The 27,688-nt window shown below is 38.4% G+C and overlaps 1 protein-coding gene across 18 annotated transcripts in view; it reads right to left on the reverse strand.

Annotated features, from left to right (window-relative positions):
* The window catches only part of LOC145542948 (uncharacterized), a 564,353-nt gene that overhangs the window by 379,830 nt on the left and 156,835 nt on the right, over positions 1 to 27,688 (reverse strand). The gene's annotated exons all lie outside the window — the stretch shown is intronic.

Here is a 27,688-nt window from a genome sequence, read left to right on the forward strand (position 1 = left end):
AAAGATTCCATCTGATTTCTCTCCATGTCAGTGGACACAATGGGTACCATGGGCTTCCATGTGTGGATGGTGCATTTGTTTACTTAGTGAAGTGTCTGGAGGCCTCTACTGGTGTTTAGGAAAACATCAACTGAGACAGAACAGTAATTTGAAAAGGATTCTAAGCAGATGAACCACCTTTACATGTCACATATCTAAAACTTCATTTCTATATTTTTTAGCACTCTTTCATTACTGTAAACACTGGTAAGCTGATTATTATCATTTCCCAACATCACCTTTTCCAAGTGCACTGTGTGACCTTATACCCTGTGTTCTCCTCTCTCTGGCAAATGCCATCTTGTCCTGCCCATCCTGGCTGCACTAACTTATCTGCCTGAAGATTACTTTTTCACCCTCTGTCAATTTATATCATGTCTGAACTCCCTGTTCTCTGGAGATCAGAGCAGATTTTCCATCAAGCCAGCTGTTTGTCTTTTTTTTTTAAAAAAAAGCAAAACAACTTCTTTATAAATTAATGATATCCACATAAGATGGGGGTAAAAAAATCAGGTTCTGTTTTCATATTTGTTGTACGTCCAGTCTGGTAAAATGACAAATACATAAAAAACACAGTGAGAAGCTGCCAGAAAAGTGATTATAAAATTATTTCTAAAACATATAGGAAGAAAGGAGGAGATTATCATTAATTGTGACTAGGCTATGTGTCATGCTCTTTTAGGAATTTCCTCAAATATACCAATAATAAGAACATTTTCTTTCCACATTCAATAGCTTATGAAATTATGAATACGTAACCACAGTATTCTTCCACCAATGAAAGAAGAGCACAGAAAAGGGGAAAAACTGAATCAAATAACACAAGCAGTGATCTTAATCACTATAAAGGACCTATATATTTTAAAATTGAACCCAGACAATTTGAAATATAGGCAAGGGAGATAATTCTATAGGTTAAATTGCCACATGTCTTATGTCTAGTTCTCTAAACAACAGAGCCTGATAGTAAGATTTTTCTGGAAGTTATTTTTTAAGGGAGTACTCTTGGGAGCGACCAGCAGAAGTAAGATGAAAAGGCAGAGATGCTAAACAAGGGATTGACTTCTGGTACACCCAGCCTCATTCTGATTTGGTGAGATCATACCAGGCTGCTATCTCCCACCTGGAGGCAAGACAGTGGGTATCTGGTACCTCTACCATTCATGAAATGGCTATGGAACCCACAGGCCCTTCTGGATGAGGTGGCTCCCAGTGCCCAAAAGTTTTTCAGACTGAATCATTGTCATCAGCAACAACAGCAGTCTTCAAAGGGCTCCCCAAAGTACTGAGAGAGACATTCATAGTCTGCTACACTATGCGATGCTTTTGCAGCACTTATTGAGAACCAGTATTCCAATCTTATATTAAACAGAGTTTTGTGACTGCCTGGTAAACCTAAAGGCTAATCAGATCTTTTAGGGAATGAAGACAGTGAAGAGGGTCAGAACAAGTCTCTCCAAAACGTGTCAGCTTTGGCACATGGACTATTTTGAGCTGAAGACAATCAAGACCCAGCAGATTTAGGAAAAACTTTTACCTCTCCCGTAATTGCCTAAAAGGTGGCCTGGTCCAGGAAGAGAACTATCGCCGGAAATAATTACAAAGACTATGGGCTAGGTGTGGTAAGCTGTGGGGAGCTGGGGAAGCTCAGCTGGGCCTGGAGATCAGATTCCTTTCCGTGTCCATTGTCTCTGCATGACAGGGCTACCGTTTACTCACCAAACATTTGCTCTTCCCATTTCCCTGTCTTCCTCTTCTTTGAAGTCCCAGATCCCTGCTCCTTCTCCTGAACTCACAGCAACATATAAGCTTCAATCTCCTGACTGACTGTGGGTCACATATTCTTATGAGAACCCAGTATGTACATAACTAAATTTGTTTTCCTCCTGTTAATCTGTCCTATGTTAATCTAATTATTAGGATAGCCAAGAACAAAGGGTAGAGGAAAAAATTTTTTCCTTCCTCTACAATATGCATGGCGATAAATTATAATTATCTTGACAATTTCACCAACATATCTACAATTCTATTTTTCTATAAGATGATGAGTAACAAAGACTATCTTTCTCATAAGAAATAACAGTAGGGTTTTCTTTTAACAAAGAATATAAAGCAGAACCTTCTTTAAGTATAAAAAAATAAAAAATTCTATCCATTAATATTAGCTATACAGCTATACTTTCAGCCAAGAAAGGGATTTTTAAGTTGTAGATATTTGGGGCAGCTTTTACTCTTTTGTAAAGATTTCAGAATATTCTAATTCCAATCTAATTTAACTGTCTTTACATGTCAAAAACTGAAAATATTTTTTTTATGGAAATTTAAGGTTTATAGCATTCATGGAATTTTAATTTGGTGCAAAAAGAAAGCTGAGATTTCACTTCTGTCACTAATGTTCTGATAAGCAGATCTGCTAACTCATGGAAGTAGAAAAATGATATTCATTTCATAGTCACTTATTTATCTGCCATGATTGAACATGTATCACTTTAGATAATGCTGTAAAGGGTTTACGAATACACCCTCACAGTGTCTTAAATGCTGCATGAATCTGCACTCTTCTGAGCATGATGTCCACCTCTGTAGACCATTCTTCTACTAAACAGACACTAGACTATCCTGACTGTAGTTCACGACAAGACCATGGGCTGTCATGGATGTCTATAGCATTCATGGTGGGTTCAAGAACACCTAGAATTCAGAACATACTCTGTTATCAACTAGCTGTGTGATCTTGACTATGACACTTAATTCCTCCCAGGTGGAATTTCATTCATCCTCTTTTGAAAAAAAAAAAGTTATATATGGATAACATCCAGAGTGTTGCAAAGATTAAAGTGTATATCTGATAAAATAGTACATATAACACCTTATCTTCTGCTCAAACACCATGAAAAGACAGAAAATCCACTTTCCAAAGATCCAAAAATAATTTGAAAACAAAGAGTTTAATTGGTAAGCACAAAGTTCTGAACAACTCTTAAAAAACAGAAAGTTCTTAGAGTTATCTTGAAGATCCAGTCTGAGGGAACACCAAGACTTAGCAGATGGAAGGGACAGGGAAGGTCCTGAGGAAAAGTTCCTCCTCTTGGCTTTACTATTAAAATATTTGAGGGCTTCCCTGGTCGTTCAGTGGCAAAGCATTGGCCTGTCAATGTGGGAGATGGTCCAGGAAGATCCCACATGCCTCAGGGCAACTAAGCCTTTGCGCCACAACTACAGATCCCATATTTTAGAGTCTGGGAATCACAATTACTAAGCCTATGCACCAACCCAACTCACCGCAACTAGAGAAAAGCCCAAGCAGCAGTGAAGACTGAGCTCAGCCAAAAATAAATACAATTATTAAAAAAAAAATTTTTTTTTAAATCTTGAGAAGGGTCATAGAGTGCAAAGTGTCAATAGTGGCTTATTTTGTAATAATGCTCCCATTCAGGTTATACTGTCACTTAACTTTGCACAAGAGCACCTGAGATCCTACTAAACATCTGACACATTTCAAGACATAGAATGGAGATAGAAAACACAGTGCTTGAGACATGGGAACATTTCAAATAAGGCTGTTTCAGAAAAGAGTAGCACTGAAAATATTAATATAATTAAAATTACCTAAAAATTTTAAAATTTGCATTAATTTTTTTAGAAGCAAAGGAAAACAATTTTAAATTTTGAAATGCATAGAAGATTCATGTTCTATTTATCAGAGAATCTAATAACTATTTTTTAAACAAATATTAGTTTGTAGTGATTACCTGGTTTAAATACCAAATTTAAGGTGTTATTGTATTCAGGGAATGAGGGACTTCATTGTGTGAAAATTGTCCAAGAGAAAGAGATGGCAGAGTCTCCTTGTGGTACCAGAGCCAGGGTCAAAGACATTATTTGCATTCTTTTGTTCTTCAAACCCCATATTTCTTCAAATAATAGGGACTTACTTCCTCTTTTTCCATTCCCCTTAGAGAAACTAATAATTTAATAATCATCCTTTGTAAAAAGCTTTCACTTGTAGGAAGAGGCAAATTAATTATTGCCACTTTGCATAATTGGTTCACAAAAGTTTAGGAAAGTTCAACCAGCAGAGGCAAAAAAGGAACAGGCTTAAGTATGTATCATGTTTGCATTCTTCATGATCACTAAAGTTTTCCAATGGGGGAAAAAAACCTTTTAAAATTGGTGTGAGAATAATAAAAGATTTTCTGTAAAAGTTTTCATTTTTATACTCAATGAAGGCTGAGCAGAGAAGAACTGAAGCTTTTGAAGTGTGGTGCTGGAAAAGACTCTAGAGAGTCCCTGGACAGCAAGGAGATCAAACCAGTCAATCCAAAAGGAAGTCAAACCTGAATATTCATTGGAAGGACTGATGCTGAAGCTGAAGTTCCAATAATTTGGCCACCTGATGCAAACTGACTTACTGGGAAAGACCCTGACTCAGGAAAGATTGAGGGCAAGAGGAGAAGGGGGTGGCAGAGGATGAGATGCTTAGATAACATCACTGACTCAGTGGACATGAATTTGAGCAAACTTTGGGAGATAGTGAAAGACAGGGAAGCTTAGTGTGCTGCAGTTCACAGCATCTCCAAGTTGGACACGACTTAACTACTGAACAACAAGAAAGGAAAAGAATCTGAAAAAGAACAGATATATACATATGTATAACTGAATCACTTTGCTATACGCCTGAAAGTAACACAACATTGTAAATCAACTATACTTCAATAAAAAAAAAAAATTAGTCTTGTCTAATTTCAAGTTTTTTATTTAAATGAACTACTTGAATATTCATCCTTAAAGATCTGATCACAGTTTTATGCTGTAACATTTAATTACCTTCATTTTTGGGCCACTATAAATCAAAAGATTGTAATTCAAATGTATACTAATTTATTCTTGACCTTGAAGTTAATTACTACCATCGGAGGCTTTAATTATTGTTGGCAAAGTGGGAATATATCAAAAGAAGACTTGCTGAAACAAGAAATAGAAATGAGGTTTGTGGGCACTGAGAAGGTCTAGAAAATTTGGTAAATGTATAGCAAAGTAATACTAAGGAAAACCTGACAAAGAAATAATAAGAAAAAATAAACTGTAGACCAATATCCCTAATGAAAATGCATACAAAAATTCTAAATAAAATTTTAGCAAGTTTAATCCAATAAATATAAAAAGTGTAATTCATTATGACTAAGTGTGATTTGGGCTAGACATACAAAGTTAATTTAACAGGCAAAAATCAATCAAAGTACTTCATCAAATTAATAAACTAAGAAAAAACATATTATCATTTCACAAATGTACGAAAAACACTTGACAAAATTCAACACACATGACTAATGAAAAATTCCCAACAAACAATAAATAGAAAGGAACTTCCTAAACCTGACATAGAACATTTATGAAAAATCAGCTGCTAACATCTTATTTGGAGCTTCCTCGGTGGCTCAGCAGTAAAGAATAGTTTGCAATGCAGGAGACGAGGGTTCAATCCCTGGGTCGGGAAGATCCCCTGAAGGAGGGCATGGCAACTCAATCCAGTATTCTTGCCTGAAGAATCCCATGGACAGAGGAACCTGGTAGGCTACAGTCCATAGGGTTACAAAGAGTTGGGCATTACTGTAAGCAACTTAGCATGCATGCATGCAACATCTTATTTAGTTTGAGATTATGATTCATGAAAGAAAAAGGAAATGATAACTTGGATCTCACAAAATTTTAAAACGAAGGCTCTTCAAAAGATATAGTTGGTTACTTTCAGTACTTCCCAAAATGAATTAGCCTCTTTCTTTCTGATCCAATCTCTTATCATCCACGTAACATGAAGGACACCTCTATATGGTCTTTGAAAGGTGGGAAGAAACAGGCAGATTGTAGAGGTTCCCTGGGATTTGAGATTGGCTACCTGCATTTCTCACTGCCTTCTGTATATCTCAGAAAGGGCCCTGCAGAAGCCTCCAACCCAGAACTGTGAACAGGTACAGACCCTCCACCACACACACAAAATTCTCAAGAAAAGCCTATTCCTCCTAGTCAAAATACCAGAAAAACGATGGCATAACAGAACAAAAATGTTTGGCAATATCTACCCTGCTCAAACCAAGCACACCAAAGGAAAATCCACTCCCCACCCCGCACCACACACACACACACTTCCACAATTTCAGTTAGACCAAGAGGTGAGCTGATCTTTATTCCCCATATCCTTGACTACTTCACTTCCCTCACCCCAACACAGGGACATCAGACAATGGTAGTTCAATCTCCCCACAAAGTGGAGCCAGCAGGGCCAAACAGAGGGAGATTCTTCCAACTCTCACCTGGGTAAAACAGGCAAAATTTCTGATTCTCCTGCCAGATTGATGTCTGCATGGCTTTGTGGGGAGTTGATATTCACCTCTTGCCCAACAAAAGCAGAGGGTGCTTTGACTGCCCTGCCCAGGTGGTATCAGTGATGTCTAGATTTATTGGGAAGTAAGTCTCATCATCACTCTGCTTCACATCCCCACTCCAGTGTCAATGGGTCCAACAGAGAACTGACATCAAGGGGTGGAAAGAAGTGATGGGGAGAAGGTACAACTAGTCTACTGGTGTCAGCTGGGATCTCTCAGAGGAAAACCTCACTCTGAGCTAATGCCCCACCTGCACTGGTAAGGTGTTGGGGAGACCAATGAAACTGCACTTCCACCCCACCCATCTGTCACAAAGCACTGTGAATCAGTGTCCCACATTTGCACAGTGCTAAACGAATATATACACCCACTCAGCCCTTTTGCTACACCTCAATGGAAGAATGCATACCAAAAAAGATGAAATAGAATTCAGAGTTTAATAATATAATATCCAAAATATCCAGGATACTCAAATGTCACTCACTCCACTGAGAATCAGAACAATCACAACCAGAATGAGAAAAGACAACCAACAGATGCCAACATGAGATGAATCAGATGTTGGAATTATCTGGTAAGTATTTTAAAGCCACCAAAATAAAAATACTTCAAAAATCATTGAGGAATTCTTCTGAAACAAATGAAAAAAAAAAAAAAGACAATATCTTAACAACAATAAATAAAGATGTTATTAAAAAAGAACCAAATGAAAATTTTAGAACTATAAAATATAGTAACTGAATTTTTTTTTTTATCTTGCTGGATTCACTCAATAGTAGAGTGCAGATGACAGATATAGAATCAATAAACTTGAGGACAGAACAATAAAACTTACCAAACTTAAATGTAAATTAGTACAGCGACTATGAAGAACACTACGGAGGCTCCTAAATAAACTAAAAACAGAGCTACCATATGACCCTGCAATCCCACTCCTGGGCATATATCCAGAGAAAAACATGATCCGAAAGGATCCATGCACCCCAATGTTCATTGCAGGACTGTTTACAACAGCCAAGACATGGAAGCAACCTCAATGTCCATCAACAGAAGAATGGATAAAGAAGATGTGGTATATATATATATATATATATATATATATATATATATATATATACAATGGAATATTACTCAGCCATTAAAAATGAAATACTGCCATTTGAAGCAACAAGGATGGATCTAGAGATTGTCACACTGAGTGAAGTAAGTCAGATAGAGAAAGAGAAATATTGTATGACATCCCTTATATGTGGAATCTAAAAAGAAATGATACAAATGAGCTTCTTACAAAACGGAAAGAGTAAAAATTCTAACACCATTGATAGGGTGCTTGATATATAGAGAAAACCTTTTAAAAATTCTTTAAAAAGTAGGGAAGTAAATGGAAGTAACATTTCTACACTTCACTTTAAGTGGTAAAACACTGATACATGTTGACTATTTTAAGTTATGTATATACATTACAATACCTAGAGAATCTACTAAAAAAGCTACACAATATGTTATACTTTAAAATACTACAAGTGAAGCACCTAAGAAGGCAATAAAAGAGAAATAAGAGACAGAAGAAACAAAGATAGAACAAAGACATTGAAAGAATGAAAGCAGATATAAAAATATGCATACAATATGAGTCAATTTATATGAATCACAGAATATACATATTTAAGGTATTTTCTGGATTCCCAGAAAATTTTGGGAATATAGGCTCAGGCCTTTCACGGCTCAGGCCGTGAAGAGTCAGCCTACAATGCAGGAGACCCGGGTTCGATCCCTGGGTTGGGAAGATTCCCCTGGAGAAGGAAATGGCAACCCACTTCAGTATTCTTGCCTGGAAAATCACATGGATGGAGGAGTCTGGCAGGCTATAGTCCATGGGGTCGCAAAGAATTGGACATGACTGAGGGACTTCACTTTCTTTCTTTGCTTCTAAGGTATTTTCTTAAGACTAAGAAAAACTCATCTATTGTGATAGTTATCAGAATACTGGTTACATTTGTGAGGAGAGCACTGTATGGACTAGAAAGGGCTAAGAGAGACCCTTCCTGGGTAAACAGAATGTTCTATAAATTCATCTGAGTACAGTTTGTGTGTGTGTGTGTGTAAATTCATTGAGGCATAGACTTAAGCTTCATCCACCTTACTTCATGTAGGGTGTAATACAGTAAAAATATAACAAATTTAAAAGATGCAAAAATTTTAAAAGTTAAATAACTTGCCACAGTTTGTATCTTATCAAGGGATAGAAACCACAGTGATTTAAACAGGAAAGTTTAATAGGAAGGATATTTACACTATAAAAGAATCCCTATAAAATATAATAAAATCTTAAATGGTCTAGGACTGAGGAACATTATGCAAGGAAAGATAATCTTGAAAGAGGACCATCTCCCTAGGGTTGAGATTCTCCCCAAGGATGGGTTTTAATGACATCATTAGAGAAGGTATAGCTAAACCCACTGGATGGCAGAGAAGTGGTTTGCCAGGCCAGAGTTGGTTTGCTGTCCTGAGCAAGCAGGAAGCACCCCTCTGGAGCCCAGGCAGGTACATGAGACACAGCTGGTGGCCAGCATGTGGGTACAAGGTAGAGTGGAGCATCTGTGAGGTAGGTGGTCTGTGGCATGAGGTGTCCCTGATGGGAAGCCCACAGAAGACAAAGAAGGTAGTGTGTGAGCCACAAGAATTGTGGTACTAGAGTGGGCAAGAGGACTGCGTAGCAAGATGCCCATATTGAGAAGACTATGTGAAGGTGGCCACTGGCCGCACTGGGGCTACACTGCGAGACCACCCAGGAGCCATGTGCATTCTGAACACATGGCTAAACAGACAACCACTGGATGTCCTCACACACACACCAGTGACTCCTGTGCTACAGCATGGAAACAGGGGACCCCATTCTGCTGCCAACATCTTCCATCACACCCTACTAAGAATCCTTAACCTCATGTTCACTCTAAAGCAGAAACGGTTAAAGGAGCTCCATCTATCACTACAGAGCAAATACTGAAAAGTGAATTTGGAGCTGAGAGGCAATAAACTGATAACTGACACAATAGATATCACAAAAATAAATGAAATCTAGAATGAAAAAAGTAAATGAGATAATGCATGTAAAGCACTTGGCACCAGGCCAAGCACAGTGTATACATTGCATAAACTCTTATTATTATTAATGTTGCTCTGATGGTTATGACAATTTAATTTCAAATATATGTCAATTTGGGAAACAGGATAGAAGTAAACCAACAACAAAAAGTTTTCCTTTCATCCTTTGTATTGTGTATCATTAATTGTTAAAGTAACAAATATCCATTTTAAAAATTTTAAATTAGGTAGAAATGTATTGAGTGGAAAATACAGAATCTTTTACATTCCATCATCAATCCTTTGGAGCAAGATGGTGGAGTAGAAGGACATGTGCTCATCTTCTCCTGCAAGAACTCCAAAATTACAACTCGCTGCTGAACAACTGTCGACTGGAGAATGTTGGATCCCACCAAAAAAAGATACCCCACATCCAAAGGCAAAGGAGAAGCCCCAGCAAGATGGTAGGAGGGGTGGAATCACATTCAGAATCAAATCCCATACCCACCAGAGATGCTCAAAGGGCTCAACGAAACCTTGTGTGCACCAGGACCCAGAGACCCTACAGAGACTGAGCCATACCTGTGTTTGAGTCTGCTGCAGAGGTATGGGTCAGCAGTGGCCTGCCACTGGGGCAGGGGCTCTGGGTGCAGCTACCTGGTCACACAGCTTGTGGCATAAGCCCTCTTGGAGATCACCATTAACCACCATACAGCCACCGAGCAGACAACCCAAAAACTGCATAACAATTATACCAAAGAAATTCTTGCACTGTTAAGAAAGTTCTAGGACCCACAATAGATTTCCCAACCAGGGAATCTGGCAAAGGGACTGAAACCCCCCAGAGAATTTGACTTTGGAGGCCAGTGGGATTTTATTATAGAATTAACACAGGACTGGGGAAACAGACTCTTGGAGGGCACAAACAAAACCCTGTGTGCACCAGGACCCAGAAGAAAGGAGGAGTTACCCCAGAAGAGACTGGGGTACCCCAGAAGAGACTGGCCCAGATTTGCCTGTGAGTGTCCAGGAATCTCCGGTGGAGGCGTGTGCCACTGGTGGCCTGCTGCGGGTTGGCGGCACTAAGTGTAGCAGTACATGCATGGGATCTTTTGAAGGAGGTCGCCATTATCTTCATTACCTCCACCATAGTTTGGCCTCAGGTCAAACAATAGGGAGTGAACAGAGCCCCGCCCATCAACAGAAAATTGGATTAAAGATTTACTGAGCATGGCCCCGCCCATCAGAACAACACCCAGTTTCCCCCACAGTCAGTCTCTCCCATCAGGAAGCTTCCATAAACCTCTTATCCTTATCCATCAGAGGGCATACAGAATGAAAACCACAATCACAGAAAACTAATCAAACTGATCACATGGACCACAGGCTTGTCTAACCCAGTGAAACTATGAGCCATGCTGTGTAGGGCCACCCAAGACGAATGGGTCATGGTGAAGAGTTCTGACAAAACATGGTCTACTGGAGAAGGGAAAGGCAAACCACTTCAGGATTCTTGCCCTGAGATCCCCATGAACACTATGAAAAGGCAAAAAGATATGACACTGAACATGAACTCCCCAGGTTGGTAGGTGTCCAATATGCTACTTGAGAAGAGTGGAGAAATAACTCCAGAAAGAATGAAGAGATGGAGCCAAAGCTAAAACAATGCCCAGCTGTAGATGTGACTGGGGATGGAAGTAAAGTCCAATGCTGTAAAGAGTAACATTGCATACGAACCTGGAATGTTAGGTCCATGAATCAAGGTATTAGAAGTGGTCAAACAGGAGATGACAAGAGTGAATATCGACATTTTAGGAATCAGTGAACTAAAATGGACTGGAATGGGCAAATTATATCTATATAATGGGACCATTATATCTACTACTGTCGGCAAGAATCCGTTAGAACAAATGGAGTAATCTTCCTAGTCAATAAAAGAGTCTGGAATGCAGTACTTGGGTGCAATCTCAAAATTGACAGAATGATTTCTGTTAATTTCCAAGGCAAACCATTCAATATTACAGTAATCCAAGTCTATGCCCCAACCAGTAATGCTGAAGAAGCTGAAATTGAACGCTTCTATGAAGACCTAGAAGACCTTCAAGGACTGACACTCAAAAAAGATGTCCTTTTCATCATAGGGGACTGGAATGCAAAAGCAGGAAGTCAAGAGATACCTGGAGTAACAGGCAAATTTGGCCTTGGAGTACAAAATTAAGGAGGGCAAAGTCTAACAGAGTTTTGCCAAGAGAACACGCTGGTCATAGCAAACACCCTCTTCCAACAACACAAGAGAAGACTCTACACATGTACATCACCAGATGGTCAATACTAAAATCAGACTGATCATATTCTTTGCAACCAAAGATGGAGAAGCTCTATACAGTTAGCAAAAACAAGACTGGGAGCTGACTGTGGCTCAGATCATGAACTCCTTATTGCCAAATTCTGACTTAAATTGAAGAAAGTAGGGAAAACCACTAGACCATTCAGGTTTGACCTAAATCAAATCCCTTATGATTATACAGTGGAAGTGACAAATAGACTCAAGGGATTAGACCTGAGAGACAGAGTGCCTCAGGAACTACTGATGGAGGTTTGTGACATTGTACAAGAGGCAGGGATCAAGACCATCCCCAAGAAAAAGAAATGCAAAAAGGCAAAATGCTTGTCTGAGGAGGCCTTACAAATAGCTGAGAAAAGAAGAGAAGCTAAAGGCAAAGGAGAAAGGGAAGATATACCCATTTGAATGCAGAGTTCCAAAGAATAGCAAGGAGAGAAAAGAAAGCCTTTCTCAATGATAAATACAAAGAAGAAGAGGAAAACAACAGAATGGGAAAGACTAGAGATCTCTTCAAGAAAATTAGAGACACCAAGGGAACATTTCATGCAAAGATGGGTACAATAAAGGACAGAAATAGCATGGACCTATCAGAAGCAGAAGATATTAAGAAAAGGTGGCAAGAATACACAGAAGAACTATACAAAAAAATCTTCATGACCCAGAAAACCACAATGGTGTGCTCACTCACCTGGACATCCTGGAATGCAAAGTCAAATGGGTATTAGGAAGCATCACACGAACAAAGCTAGTGGAGGTGATGGCATTCCAGCTGAGCTATCTGAAATCCTAAAAGATGATGCTGAGAAAATGCTACACGCAATATGCCACCAAATCTGGAAAACTCAGCAGTGGCCATAGGACTGGAAAGGGTCAGTTTTCATCGCAATGCCAAAGATGGGCAATGCCAAAGAATGTTCAAACTACAGCATGATTGCACTCATCTCACATGCTAGCAAAGTAATGCTCAAAATTCTCCAAGCCAGGCTTCACCAGTACATGAACCATGAACTTCCAGATGTTCAAACTGGGTTTAGAAAAGGCAGAAGAACCAGATATCAAAATGCCAACATCCACTGGATCATCAAAAAAGCAAGAGAACTCCAGAAAAACATCTACTTCTGCTTTGTTGATTACACCAAAGCCTTTGACTGTGTAGATCATAACAAACTATGGAAAATTCTGTAAGAGATGGAAATATCAGACACCTGACCTGTCTCCTGAGAAATCTGTATGCAGGTCAAGAAGCCACAGTTAGAACTGGACATGGAATAACAGACTGTTTCCAAATTAGGAAAGGAGTACGTCAAGGCTGTATATTGTCACCCTGCTTATTTAACTTATACGCAGAATACATCATGGTCATGCGAAATGCCAGGCTGGATGAAGTACAAGCTAGTCTCAAGATTGCCGGGAGAAATATCAATAACTTCAGATACGCAGATGACACCACCCTTATGGCAAAAAGTGAAGAGGAACTAAAGAGCCTCTTGATGAAAGTGAAAGAGGAGAGTGAAAAAGTTGGCTTAAAACTCAACATTCAAAAAACTAAGATCATGGCATCCAGTCCCATCACTCCATGGCAAATAGATGGAGAAACAATGGAAACAGTGACAGACTATTTTCTTGGGCTCCAAAATCACTGCAGATGGTGACTTCAGTCATGAAATTAAAAGATGCCTGCTCCTTGGAATAAAAGTTATGACCAACCTAGACAGCATATTAAAAAGCAGAGACATTACTTTGCCAACAAAGGTCCATCTAGTCAAAGCTATGGTTTTTTCCAGTAGTCATGTATGGATGTGAGAGTTGGACGGTGAAGAAAGCTGAGCACCGAAGAATTGATGCTTTTGAACTGCGGTGTTGGAGAAGACTCTTGAGAGTCCCTTGGACTGCAAGGAGATCAAACTAGTCCATTCTAAAGGAAATCAGTCCTGAATATTCATTGGAAAGATTGATGCTGAAGTTGAAGCTCAAATACTTTGGCCACCTGATATGAAGAACTGACTCACTGGAAAAGACCCTGATGCTGGGAAAGATTGAAGACAGGAGGAGAAAGGGATGACAGAGGATGAGATGGTTGGATGGTATCACCGATTCAATGGACATGAGTTTGAGCAAGCTCCAGGAGTTGTCGATGGATAGGGATGCCTGGCGTGCTGTGGTCCATGGGGTCGAAAAGAGTTGGATATGACTGAGTGACTGAACTGAGCTGAACTGATCGATCCTTCTCCCCTTCCCAGAGGTAACCACAGCTAGAAATCTTTTGTGTTGTATATTTAAGTTACACTAATTATTAACAATGCTTAACACTTTATAGGACTTCCCTGGTGGCTCAGAGGTTAAAGCATCTGCCTCCAATGCGGGAGACCTGAGTTCGATCACTGGGTCAGGGAAGATCCCCTGGAGAAGGAAATGGCAAACCACTCCAGTATTCTTGCCTAGAGAATCCCATGGACGGAGGAGCCTGGTAGGCTACAGTCCACGGGGTTGCAAAGAGTCGGACATGACTAAGCACACATACACACACACACAAGACAAAGGGACATGAGAAGCGTAAGAATATTTCAACACTAAGGAGAGTAGGTTAAAAGGCTGTGAGAAGGTGGCAACTGAGAAAAGACTTGAAGAGGTGATGGATTTAGCTGAGCGCATAAAATTAGGAAAGAGGGTTCCAGGGAGAGGGAACAGCCAGAGTTCAGGACCCAAGCATACATGTGATATCTGGGAAAGTCTCGGAGAGCAGAGCAGCTAGAGCTGAGACAGGAGAGGGTCCTTGCGCAGGTGCTAGTCCATGAATTGGTCGGCAAAAACCTTAGTGAAGATATTGGGGGGCAGTATTTAGAAACTTCTACAGCAGCTTGACAGATGAATTTTAGGTCCACTGAGTCAAATAATACAAAATTAGGGCTTGTATTTTTATATCTATTTTTCATATTTTTAAATTTTACTTTTTGGTAATTTTTTTTTTCATTTTACAAGTTTTGGTCCATGATGGATTCAAAGTTTCATTTGTTTTTATTGGTTGCTTGATGGGCTTTTTTTAATGATCTTTCACCACAGATAGTCTTGTGATAGTTGAGGATACTGTTAAGATACAAATTTTTATTCAGAAGGTCTGGAGCAGGGTCTGAGATTCTAATAAGACATTCTTATTTCTTATTAGAAATTATTATTTCTAATAAGCTCTCAGGTTTTGCTGATGCTTCCAGTCCAAGGAGTAGCAGATATAGGAATTACTCTAGGGCAGGTTTGAGAATCAACAGTAGGAGAGTTAAGGGAGAAGCAGGGAAACTCAGGCAAGAGATGATGGAGCTTTAGAGTAGCAACCATGGTGGTGGTAAGTGGTCAGATTGTAAGTTTCTATCTGAAAAGTAGAGCCCAAAGGATTTCCGGATGCATATAGGATGTGGAGTGTGAGAAGGGGTTAGAAGACAGGGATAACTATAAGGCCTGTGGCATAAACAAAGGAAGGAACTGGGTAACGCAGAGTGGAGGGGCTGACAACAGAGTCTAGGCTGGAAACTTTCATCACAGCCACTTTCTAGAAATGGTCCACAGTGGTGGAAAATACTTAGAAGACAGATTTACCTTTTGGGTCCTTCTCTCTACAAAAACAAACACATTAAGCCATGACATGACAGCTACTGTTTCAATTCTCCCAATCAACAACAGCAGCAGCAACAATAAGGGGCTTGAAAAATCACTAAAATCAAAGATGTAAGGACAAAACCAATGCTGCAATTGAATGAGACACAGTGACCTGTTAACTCAGCTGCTTAATCAGAAAGGCAAGTGGACCAAATAATCCTGGCCTGAATCATCTGAGTCTCTCAGGTCTCATCAGTTTTCTCTGCAAGGGAGATGGTTAATTAGATTTTACAGTAAAAGATATGAATGAATCAACACTGTATTGAAACCTTATTAATGAATAATGAGGTCTGATTGAGTGACATATGTTGTGCCAGGTGTGTTTGTGTGTGTGTGTGTGTGTGTGTGTGTGTGTGTCTGTGTGTGGTTTATGAGTTGCTAGGAAAAATGATGCCTGGAATGTCACACACTATTAACAAAGGTGACCTCTGGCGAAAGAAGTGAGGTTGACAGTCAGAAGAGGATGGGATGGGAAGGTGGGAATGGCGTCCTCTTTCTGAGATTCACTTTTGATTTATTTGAATTGTTCTATAACATGCTACTTCTATAAGTTTCTGGACAAGATAAAGAAGGGAAAATACTTGTCAGTCTCTCTACCTTCCTACCTCAACTTAAGAAAAATATAACAGAGGGATGGGATGGGGAGGGAGGTGGGAGGGAGGTTCTGGATGGGGAACACATGTACACCCATGGCGGATTCATGTCAGTGTATGGCAAAACCAATACAATATTGTAAAGTAAATAAATAAATAAATATTAAATAAACAAATAAAATGTAAAAAAATTTTTTTAAAAGAAAAGGAAAAATATAACAAGAACTTCTCAGTAAATCTAACAGTTTCCTAAAACATTTTGCTTACAGATATCCCTACAGGAATTTCCTTGAGCAATACACTGCTGAACAGATTAAACCATTAAAATGCTTGCAAATATATGCAATGTGTCCCTCTTTTCTTCACCTTATCTTTATCTCTATCAGACATCAACTCCCAAAATAATGAATACAAAAAGACAAAAGGAACTTGAGGTTAAAATGGTACCAAGACTTCTTCACACAGCAAAAATAAGGAAGCTGAATTTATTTTTGCACAACCATTAAGTCATTCTGTTGGAATAGTTGTACCAAACTCAACCTATACTTTACTACAATAAATCTTTGTGCTGTATCACCAAATATTCTCTCCAACTATCAAGTTTTTAAAGCTTCTCAATATTCTCTCGCTCTTCTAGGGTACCTCTAAGGCATGCCTCATAGTTTGCTCCATGGATTCAGGAAAGACCTTTACTTGGCTAAGATCAAAGCAGTATGAACTAAGTAGTTTGATTCCCGTAGCTATCTGATTGCAAGCTGCATGTATAATCCTGCACTTTATAAATATAATGATCTTATAATAAACCTGCTGAGCATAAGTGGGCAGCTTAATGCACATGGCCTATGAATCTTCATATTAATTAATTTTGCTCCCAAACTGTGTGCAGTGGAAAGAACCAGATGGAGGTTAGAATCTTAGCTCTACAGTTTACTGGGAGGACTTCAACAGTCACTTAACCTCTTTGACTGTCAGTTTTCTTATCTATAAAGTGAGGATTAAAATATTTACTTCACAAAGTTGCCTTTGAGGCTTAGTGACATATAAAGAAACTTGTGAAACTTCTTACTCAATGCCAAGCACATAATAAGCCCATGGTAAATGCTTATTAATTTTAAACTGTGATCCAGAAAGGAAATGCCTGTGAGACAACAGATCGTACTTTTGAGACTGCAAATAAGACAAACACTGGCCTTCCATGTAGGAAGAGTAGAGTTGGCAACTACTTTGGTAGAGTGGGATGTAGGAAAGATTTTATGCTGCCTCTTAGCCTCCTTAAGAAATGTCCTCTTTAGTTTGGGTCAATCAATATGTCCCCTGGTAAAGGTGAGTTATTAACTAGGTAACAAGTGAACAGAAGCTAGGTTTTTCTCCATAATGAATCCACTCCACTTGCTGTAGCCCAGTTGAACTAAGAGTTGTGGTAGGCAAAGGGCAGGAAAAGGCACGGGGCATGGAAGGACAAAGTGGAAAGCAACTGAAAAAGCACTGGGCAAAGAAGGACACGCTTGAAAGCAACTAAAGCCAGGGGAAGAGAAACAAAAACGGAAATTTGGGCTCATTTATCAGCCCCACTTAAGGACAAGCTGTGACTATATTGCAACACCTGTAAGTCTGCATGCCGGGAATTCCACATGCAAAGAGGCCTGTTTGGGGTTTGAGGCATTCTGGCTCTGGCTCTCAGCCCTGCAAAGTCTGAAAAAGTGCACCTGACAAAGTATGAGTTCTAGTGAAGGTGCAGGCAGGTGTGCTGCGCTTAAACACTGTCCTGGAAATTTGCACTGAATTTGCCAAATTTCATCAGTTTGCAAATTGGAACTGCTTTACCTTGCATAACCTTGATTCAAAAATGATAATTAATAGGCCTGGTTCTTGCAGTGAAAAGAGAGGAAAAAAGGTTGAGAGAATAAACTCTGTCTTAAAGGAAGGATTAACTCTTTCCTGGAACTAGCTTTCCTCCCAGGCAGCAGCAGGGAATCATGGAAATAGGATCCAAATAGCATAGCATGAATGCGCACTTAGCTTTTACCATATGATTTTTACCTTAGATTCTCCTCGAGGTAACTTTGATATCATTAAATATCAAAAATCAAGGTAAGGGAAAGCTTACTCATAATCTGTTTATGTGGCACTAACTAGACATCAAGAGTTGAAATAATAACTGCTGGATTTGGAGTATTTATTATCTACTTGGGGATTTGGCATAAATATCAGTGATAACAAAATAAGGATACTGCTGCCTATTAGTGTTGTCATGAAATTTTGATAGATAATGTTCTTAAGAGCTCCTAGGGCATTCCCCAACAGATTATCAATTTTGCTTATTTTATGGCTAGAGTCAGGACTCATGTAATAGTTTAGATGGACGATATGGTTCACTAACAATCAAATGATGTTCAAGTTCAGCATATTTGCCCAACAGCAATGGGCTTCCAAGATGGCACAGTGGTAAAGAACCTGCCTGCCAATGCAGGAGACATAACAGAAGTGGGTTTGATCCCTGACTCGGGAAGATCCCCTGGAGAAGGAAATGGCAACACACTCCAGTATTCTTGCCTGGAAAATCCTATGGACAGAGGAGCCTGGTGGGCTACAGTCCAGGGTGGGGTCACAAAAAGTAGGATGCAACTAACATAAACACACACCAACAGCAATATATAAATATTTTGGAAGAGCTGATGAGGAAAAAGGAATGGGAGTATCTGCTCTTAGTAGATAGAAAATGTGTGTCACAGGTCAATGCAGACTTCCATACCTACAAAGTATACTACAACTTCACTTAGTACACTTGCCGTTAGTTAACAGGTGGAGAGATGACTCCCAATTCAGGTAACAAGACACATATTTATTTCCCTTGTAGAACACAGAACAAGGTACAATCAAAATAAACACATTAGACGTCTGCTTTCAGTCAAAATGAAATAACAAGGATTTGCTATATATGCCAGCCTAAAACAAACAAACAAGAAACAAAATATATAAACAATGGTTTTCAGACATCGGACCTCAGGATGCACAATGTGATTATCTCTGTGAAGGGGGAAATAAAAGAAGTAGCCCTATAAGTACCCTAACATACTGCCTGAAAAGAGTTTCCAGGCTGCAGTGGAGGCAGCAGAGACCCAAATAGTCACCCTTAGTTGAGAGGACAACATTGGGAGTCCAGAGAGACCAAGACACTGTAATTCACAGAGAAGAGTACTGGAAAAGAAAAAGTTACAGAGACCTAGCTCCAGACATCTGGAGAGGGTTCCTCTTAAGTCTTGAACTAAATACTGATCAGTGCATGCGTATAAGGAAAGTACCTATGGCCAGGGAGAGAAGCACCCAGAAGGAGCAGGAGGGAAATCACTGAAGTACACCCAGGGATTGGACTTGTTTGCATTCCAGTTTATATTCCCACCAGTCAGAATAGGAAAATTTTGTAATCCATGGTAAAGAACTCAGAAGGGTCTTGTCTCAGTTGTTGCACAAAATTAGATTAAAGGCTACCTCGGTCTTACCTAACAAAGATTAAAAGCAAGAATCAGTGCCTTGGGAGGATCAAATGCTTCTCAACAATTTATCTGTGTCCTAGAATGAAATTCAAGGTTATTTGTAGGAATACAGAAAGAGCTAGTTCCCCAAACGAAACACTTACAATGTGTGACGTCCTGGAAAATATTCAGGCATGAAAAAGAAGCAAGAAAATAGCACCACAATGAGGAAAAAGACCAGTCAATTGAAACTGATGAAGGAATAACATAAATAACAGAATTTGCAGTTAAAGTGAAAGTCGCTCAGTCATGTCTGACTCTTTGTGACTCCACAGACTGTATAGTCCATGAAATTCTCCAGGCCAGAATACTAGAGTGGGCAGCCGTTCCCTTCTCCAGGGGATCTTCCCAACCCAGGGACTGAACCCAGTTCTCCCACATTGCAGGCAGATTCTTTACCAACTGAGCCACCAGAAAAGTCACCAGGAAAATCGTTAAAAATCAAATATTTATATAAGTGCATTCCATATATTCAAGAAGGCAGAGGAAAGCTTGAGATTATGGAAACATGGGAAATATTTTTTAAAACAGATCCAAATTGAACTTCTACAGATAAAAATTGCACATAATTTATTGTTAAAATATCACACACTTAGGTAATAAGGCACAAGTAGTGAACTGGAGGAACACATTAATATTGCTTTCTGGCTCATTTAAGTGTATATTTGCAGGTTCACTTTTCCATGACTTTCTCAGATCCCTCCTGGTACTGTAGAATGCTCCAAGGAAATCATTTAACTTTTTTTGAGTCTCACTTTCTTCACTTATAAAATGGTAATAACACTGATCCAACAAAACACTGTGACAGTCAGAAATAATCCATATAAGTTGTTGATCAGTAGTATTAACAAAGATGTGTTTGTTGCTTCCTTTGCTTTTTACAGTAAAATCATAAGCAAAAATAAAGTAAAACATGGAAACTACAAGGAATCAAAAATTGTCATTTGTGTATTTTGAAAGATGTAAAACTATCTTTACTGTGGCATTTAAATTTTTATTGTAAATCATGATATATTCATGGAAAAGAATACAAAAATAAACGTATCACTCAATAAATTTTCATAAATTAAACACTAATGTACATACTATTCTGGCCAAAGAAATAGGAAATTGTAGACACCACAGAAAAGTTTCCCTAATGGTCCCTATGTCTTGTCTTTATTCTTTCATCTTCCTCAAAAGTAATCACTATCTAACTATCATCATCTGTTAGAATCACTGATTTCTAACATTATAATTTAATTTTGCCTGTATCTGTTACATAAATGGAACCTTACAATGTATATTCCTTTGTAACTGGCATTTTTCCATCAACACCGTGTTTAGGAAATGCATGCTTTACTTTGAGAAGTGCAAGCCTAAGGCAGTATGAATGTGGAAAAAGGAAAATGAGGCAAGAAAATATATAAGAAATGAAATGAAATATGTTACCATATTTCATCAAGCTACCAAGAAACATAATAGGCTGCTCAGCAGCTGAGTTAACTTTCTGGCATTATACCTTCTGTATAGGAGTTGTAAGAATGAATCACACCTAGAACTGTTCAATGGAAGAAAGAACAGAGGGGGAATTTACCTTCTTAGATACTTTCCACTTCTCACTGTTCTAAGTTTTATTCATGAGCAACTAATTCTCCAGCACTAGTAAACCGTATAACTGTTCAATGGAAGAAAGAACAGAGGGGGAATTTACCTTCTTAGATACTTTCCACTTCTTACTGTTCTAAGTTTTATTCATGAGCAACTAATTCTCCAGCACTAGTAAACCGTATTATCTGACCCTCTGATGGTCACTCAGGAAACCAGATAATGCCTAGGGATACAATATGTAGAACCTGAAGCTAAGGATTGATGTTTTTATTAGTTTTAGAAAATTCCCAGACATTACTTCAGTATTGCTTCTACACTATTCTCTATTTCTAGAATTCTAATGACATGCATGTAAGATCTTCTTAGTGTCTACTCTATGTCTTTGCCCGTCTCTTCTTTTTCACACATTCTTTTGTTTCTCTGGGCCTTATTTTAGATATTTTATTCTGGCTTATCCTCCAGTTACTATTTTTTTTCTTCAGCTGAATCTAATCTGCTTTTACTCGCACATGTTGAGTTCTCAATTTCGAATACTGTATCTTCCAATTTTATAATTCTTAAAATTCTTAGAATTGTAAGAGTTACTAGGCTCTCCCCAAATCCACAATCTGGTCTTCGATCTCCTTGAAAGGATAGTTACTTTAGTCACTATGTCTGACTGCTCGATTATTTGAGGCCATGAGGGTCTTTTCCTCTTGTCTATTTTTTTCATTGTCTTATCATTTCATATGACTTGTAGTTTTAATTGAGGGTTGTGTATTGCATACAAAAATTGTAAAAACTCTAGACCTATTAAGATGCCAATATACAGCAGACAGCAACCTATAAGCTGCTTAAAAATAAAACCTGGAGAGCAAATTAGAAAAAAAGAACTCACAAAACCAGTACACTCTTATGAGGAAAACAAAACCATAGGCTCACTGACTGAACAGTTACTCCGGTACATTTTGTTTAATGCACCAGAGTAACATCCCTCCATTTGACTGCTCCCTGGTAAGGTCTCTTGAAAGCCCACTTTCTTGTATGCCTTGGGCAGCTCTGTGCCAGCCTGTGCTCTTTTAACTAGACATTCTCCTCCAAATTCAGGTCCCCATAACTAAAATTACAGGGGAATTTACAGCACTATATTCCTCTTCTCATGTGGTGGGAGGAAAAGAGTTTCTTCATCCCCTTTTAAAAGATGATTTAAACTCTTTCAAGACTTCATGCCTTTTATTGGACAATTTATGGCAAGTTTTGAAGAGGTTCAGTGAATTCCATTAAATGAAACTTAAATCCAAAAGAATTCCTTCCCCCTAAAGGAGTTCCATAATATTTATTTGATTCTCACATCAATTAGCCTATGAGTCACTACTTTTAAGAGGCAGTTTGGTTAGATATCTTATTTGGCCTTAATTTAATATCTTAACAGTAGGCTGTTGAGCTCAGTAATTACTACCTCAGTGGGATATACTTCTCCTTTGACTGCTTTAAATCGTTCACAATAAGCAGGGTTGAAGGTCTCCATGCTGCTATATCTACTGGTCTTAGATTCTCAGACTTCATATTACTGAAGGTTTGAATACTTTCCAAGAACACTGTTGTATTTGAGGTCCGAATTACTGAGTAAGAAGGCATTTCAGGGTGATATTCGCAATAGTCAGAACCTAAATAAAAGAATTCAAGTGACTGGAAAAGCACAAAGGAACTAGATGAAGAAAACCCCCAAGTTTGAGAAAGGTTGGAATGTCACCATAATCTGGAGAGCAAGTATATCATTCATCCTGATTCTTGGAATTAAGTCATTTCTTATGTGAACTATATGCTGATCTCACATATTTCACAGGTGAAGGTAAAATCAAGGCATGCTTAAAATGTGTGACTTGACTGTGTTAAAGCTGGTTTTTCTTGGCCCTTTTCCTAGTATCTTCAGTGCTGAGGCTAATGATTTTGGGAACACAGGGTGAGGGGGCAGTGAATAAGAGCTTGTAAAAGGAACTAAAGCTGAAAATAGCACAGAAAAAGAGGAGAAAGTCTCCCAGTGAAAAACATTAAAATCTTCAAGGAAGTACTGAATACTCTCCACATGCCTACATCCTCTCAGGCATGACATTACCAACCATGTCACAGAGGAGAGAGAAGTGTAAAAAAGGAGTAGAAACAACCCCCAAATATGTAGCCACTCCCTCGGGTCCTGGGTAACTGATATAACACAGTAACTACAAAGCAAACTGCATGCTGCCATATTTCCAACACCTAAAGGATAACATCACACCATCTTCAGAAAGAGAGAAGAAAATTTAAATAACGAAACAAGGAAGCTGTAACTATATCATGCATAACTCCTCTTGCTTTTCTTTGAAGTATTTCCTCCACATATAAAATTTATGTAACTGTCAGTGGGGAAAATGCAACAGCAAAAGAACTCATCAACAAATGTTCATAGTGTTATAGATTTATTCATAATATCTCCAAATCAGAAAAATCCTATACTTCATCAGGTAAATGGATAAACACATCATATAGTGCATTCACATAATGGAATACTATGTAACCAAAAAAAGAGAGGAGGGAAGCATAACCCACAGATTTGTACCATGATATGTATGAATCTTAAAATTGGTACATGGGGTGAAATAAGCCAGACATAAAAGAGTGCAAATGAGCTATCATTTATAGAAAATTGTAGGAAAGGGAAAAAAACCCACATCTATACTGAGACAAAGAGATCAATGGCTGCCTGGGACTAGAGGTTGTGGGGACCAGGGTGGCTATTAACTGAAAAATTGTAAATTTGTGGGGAGGCTTATAGAGATGTAATATAATATATATATATAGTGGTGGTGGCTGTAAAAGTGTATGTGTGTTGCGTGCTAAGTCACTTCAGTTGTGTCCAGCTCTGTGTGACCCCATGGATTGTAGCCCACCAGGCTCCTCTGTCCATGGGATTCTCCAGGCAAGAATACTGGAGTGGGTTGCCAGGTTGTCCTTCTCCAATAAAGTGTATACATTTGTTAAAACTCATTGAACTTCACATTTCAAAAAGATATGAAAGTATACCTCAATAAAGTTGCTTTTATATTCAATTCAGATAAAACAAGCCTAAAACTTGAGTGTTCTCTTTAAAATCTACTGATACCAATAAGAATAATTTAAAAAATGCAGATCTAGTGAAATATTTGTTGTGTAAAGCTACTGGGATGTTGTTTTACATGGATTTTTTAATCAAAGGTAAGGGAGAAATACCTTCTCCCTGCCAGACTTTACATGGCTGAACAGTTCTTCCAAAAGGTAAGGAATAATAGATTCAGAACTCAAAGGAACAGTTATCAGAGAGACTGCCCTTCATTTTCTACTAAAGATATTATTAAGCAATAATCAGATATTCACTCATTAGTTTCTCAGCCTTCTTCTAAGAAAGTCTCTTCCTCAAATTATTGAAAATACTAGGCAACACTGAACACCAGCCCCATTTACCATCTTAAAGGGGTGAACCAAATAGGTGTATCCAGACAGCTCCACAGACATTCATATATATATATATAAAACATATATATATATATATAAAACATCTCTATAAGACATTCATTCCTCTCACAAGGCTATAGCTTCTTTTGTTAGCAAACAATAATTGCCAGCAATGACATTCAAATATAAAATTTTTCTTCACCAGCTGGGACTTTGGGAGATAAGTTTCTCCTGTTATCTAATAAAGATACTACCAAGTGGTAAGTATGAAAAAATTATCTCCATCTAGCACAAAATATAAAGACTGCAATAAATCTCATTCTTTCATCACTCCTCTGGTTTAAACTTAAATAAATTACCCGGCAAAAATAAAACAGAGTATGCCTTGCTGTACTGTGCTATTCCTTGTGGTCAGAGTTAAAGAGTACTGATATTAACTGAATGTTTACTATACACCAATCAGTGTTCAACATACTCTATATCCACTAATACCTTTTATATGCACAAATGTAAGAAATTCTATTACAGTCACTATTTTGTACAAGTTGAAAGTGGGATACAAAGAGGTGAAGTAAAATAACTTACCTGAAGCTTTACAATGGCTAATGGAGGGATTCAAAATTAGGTAGTCTGTCTTTTGTTTCCACATTTTTAACCACTACATGATACACTGCATTGTAATTAGTCAAATAGACAAGGCTCCTATCTGCCATTCAAGGGTGTCCACGTTCCTGCCATCTGTCTTTTTTTTTCTTTGTTTTTGCAGAATATGTGTACCCCTAACTCAAGGTGCATGGTGCTCAGAAGCATAGTGATAATATATGAGTCTTCCAGGGCAGAAAGCCCACTGTCAATAAAAATCCCCAGACATAGTTCTGAAGGGGCCATTTTTCTTTTACTGCTACCAAAGAGGTTCCAAAGAAAGACATTCTAGATGATATAGTTATTTCTCTTTCTTTCCTTATAATCATAAATAAAAAGCTAAAGTGTGCAGATCCAATAGTGTGCTAAGTGTAACACTTTCATACTCTAATTATTATAACATTTATTGCCTATTTTAGATGAAGAAATAAGTTTTGGAAGGCAAAAGAAGCTGTTCAGTATCTACTAAGTGGTAGAGCTCAGGTTTAAAACAATTTCTGTCTGATTCCAAAGCCCACACCTCTAATCATTAATCTGTAAAGGTGCAACAACATAAGGTAATTCACTTCACAGAGAACTGTGACCCTATATGGGGATGACTCCAGGAGAATTTTAGGAGGAGGAGAGCAAAAGTGCTGGCACATATTGCCATTTTCCCTACTTCAAAGAGCAAAAATCTCTGAGGTAATTATGAACTGTCTCTTTTTTTTTTAACAAATCCTAGATGACTAGGTTATTTAGAAAATGCTAGGATTAGGTACTTATTCCAGAACTTTCCCTACCTGAAAAGCAAGCACAAACAAATACCTGAGAATCCATACTTGAGCAATCCATACTTGAGACTCTTTAGCCAAAAGGATTTTTAAGCGGAAATATATAGCATTCTGCCCTCATATGCTCTCCACTGTCACTTATAAGATACTAGAATATTTTTTATAAATATTAAATGAAAAAAGAATATAATTTTATTTGGCTCTAAATACTGACCAAGAAGGTTTTTGTTGCCAGATTGCTTTATTTCCCTCATGATGTCTGATATATATCAAGAAAAATGCTATTTTACTTTAAAGAGTATTACATATTTAAATGATAGAATTAAGTGAACAAATATTTATTATGAACACATCCTAATGACTTGTGTATTTAAAAGAAAAATATCTGATCAATGGATATGAATGTAAAATATGGAGCATTTGATCCTAGAAAAATTTTGGCTTTGAGGTAACTAAGATAGTTTATACCTTCAAAAATCTTTACATAGCCTTCATGACACGGCAAAGTTTTTTTATCTCCCATTTCTGGCACTCTGTGATAAAATAATTCAAACTTTGAGTCAATAACTATCTCATAGGGGAAGAAAAGAATCAAACGAACAATCTAAAGAAGCAACTTAGAATACCAATGGGCACACGCAGCAAAGTCTCAAAAAATTCCTGCCCTTTCTAGTAAAGAGACCAGGAAATGACTAGCAATACAGAAAACGTTTATGCAATAATTACCTTACTCAAACTAAAGACTACAAGAAAACCTAATCCCAACCCCAACCCACCAACACAGGATAACTGGGGAGCCTAGATTTTCACCTCATGTGGCTATAACTAGGAGTGAGTCCAACTCCCACCATTCTGATTCTGAGAAGGCCAAGTGGTAAGCAAGGCCCTTCATTCCCATCAACTGGTAACAAGTTCCCTTCCACTTGTGGTGTCAGTAGAAACCAAGTGAGGTAGAAGACCTGCACTTCCCCCACACCAATCAGTAATAAGGTACACCTCTCAATGGGCTGGTGTCAAAGGAGGCCTGCTAGAGAATCAGGAATTCTACTACCACTTATTGTAATGAGGCCAGCCCTCTCTCTGGTGTCACCCATTGCTCTATGGTGTCAGTGTCAATGGAGACCAACAGTAAGCAGTAATAAAGCATCTTTGCCATCCCCAGCCAGCGTGATATCATGAAAACCTAGTATAGAGTCAGAACTTCCAACTCTGTCCTGAAGAATCCTTCCCCTGCCAGAGTGTCAAGAGACGTTAGATGGGGAATTGGACTTCCACTCCCACTTGACAGTAATGAGGCGGCACCCCTCTTTCCCCACCAGCCCAGTGTTAAATGCAGTCAGCTAAAACACACATTTAACTAAGATCCAGAGTCTCACAACATAATACTCAAAACATACAGGTATACTTAAAAATCATTTGGCATAATCAGAACCAGAAAAACTCAATTTGAATGAGAAATGGCAATCAACAGACACCAACACCAAGATGACATAGATGCTGGAATTATCTCACTAGGATTGTAAAGCAGCCATCATAAATATGCCTCAATAAGTAATTACAAACATGCTTGAAACAAATGAAAAAATGTAATACCTTGGAAAAGAAATAGAAG

This window comes from Giraffa tippelskirchi, chromosome 3, assembly GCF_054371585.1.
Source record: "Giraffa tippelskirchi isolate mGirTip1 chromosome 3, T2T-mGirTip1v1.2.pri, whole genome shotgun sequence".
Lineage (NCBI taxonomy): Eukaryota > Metazoa > Chordata > Mammalia > Artiodactyla > Giraffidae > Giraffa > Giraffa tippelskirchi.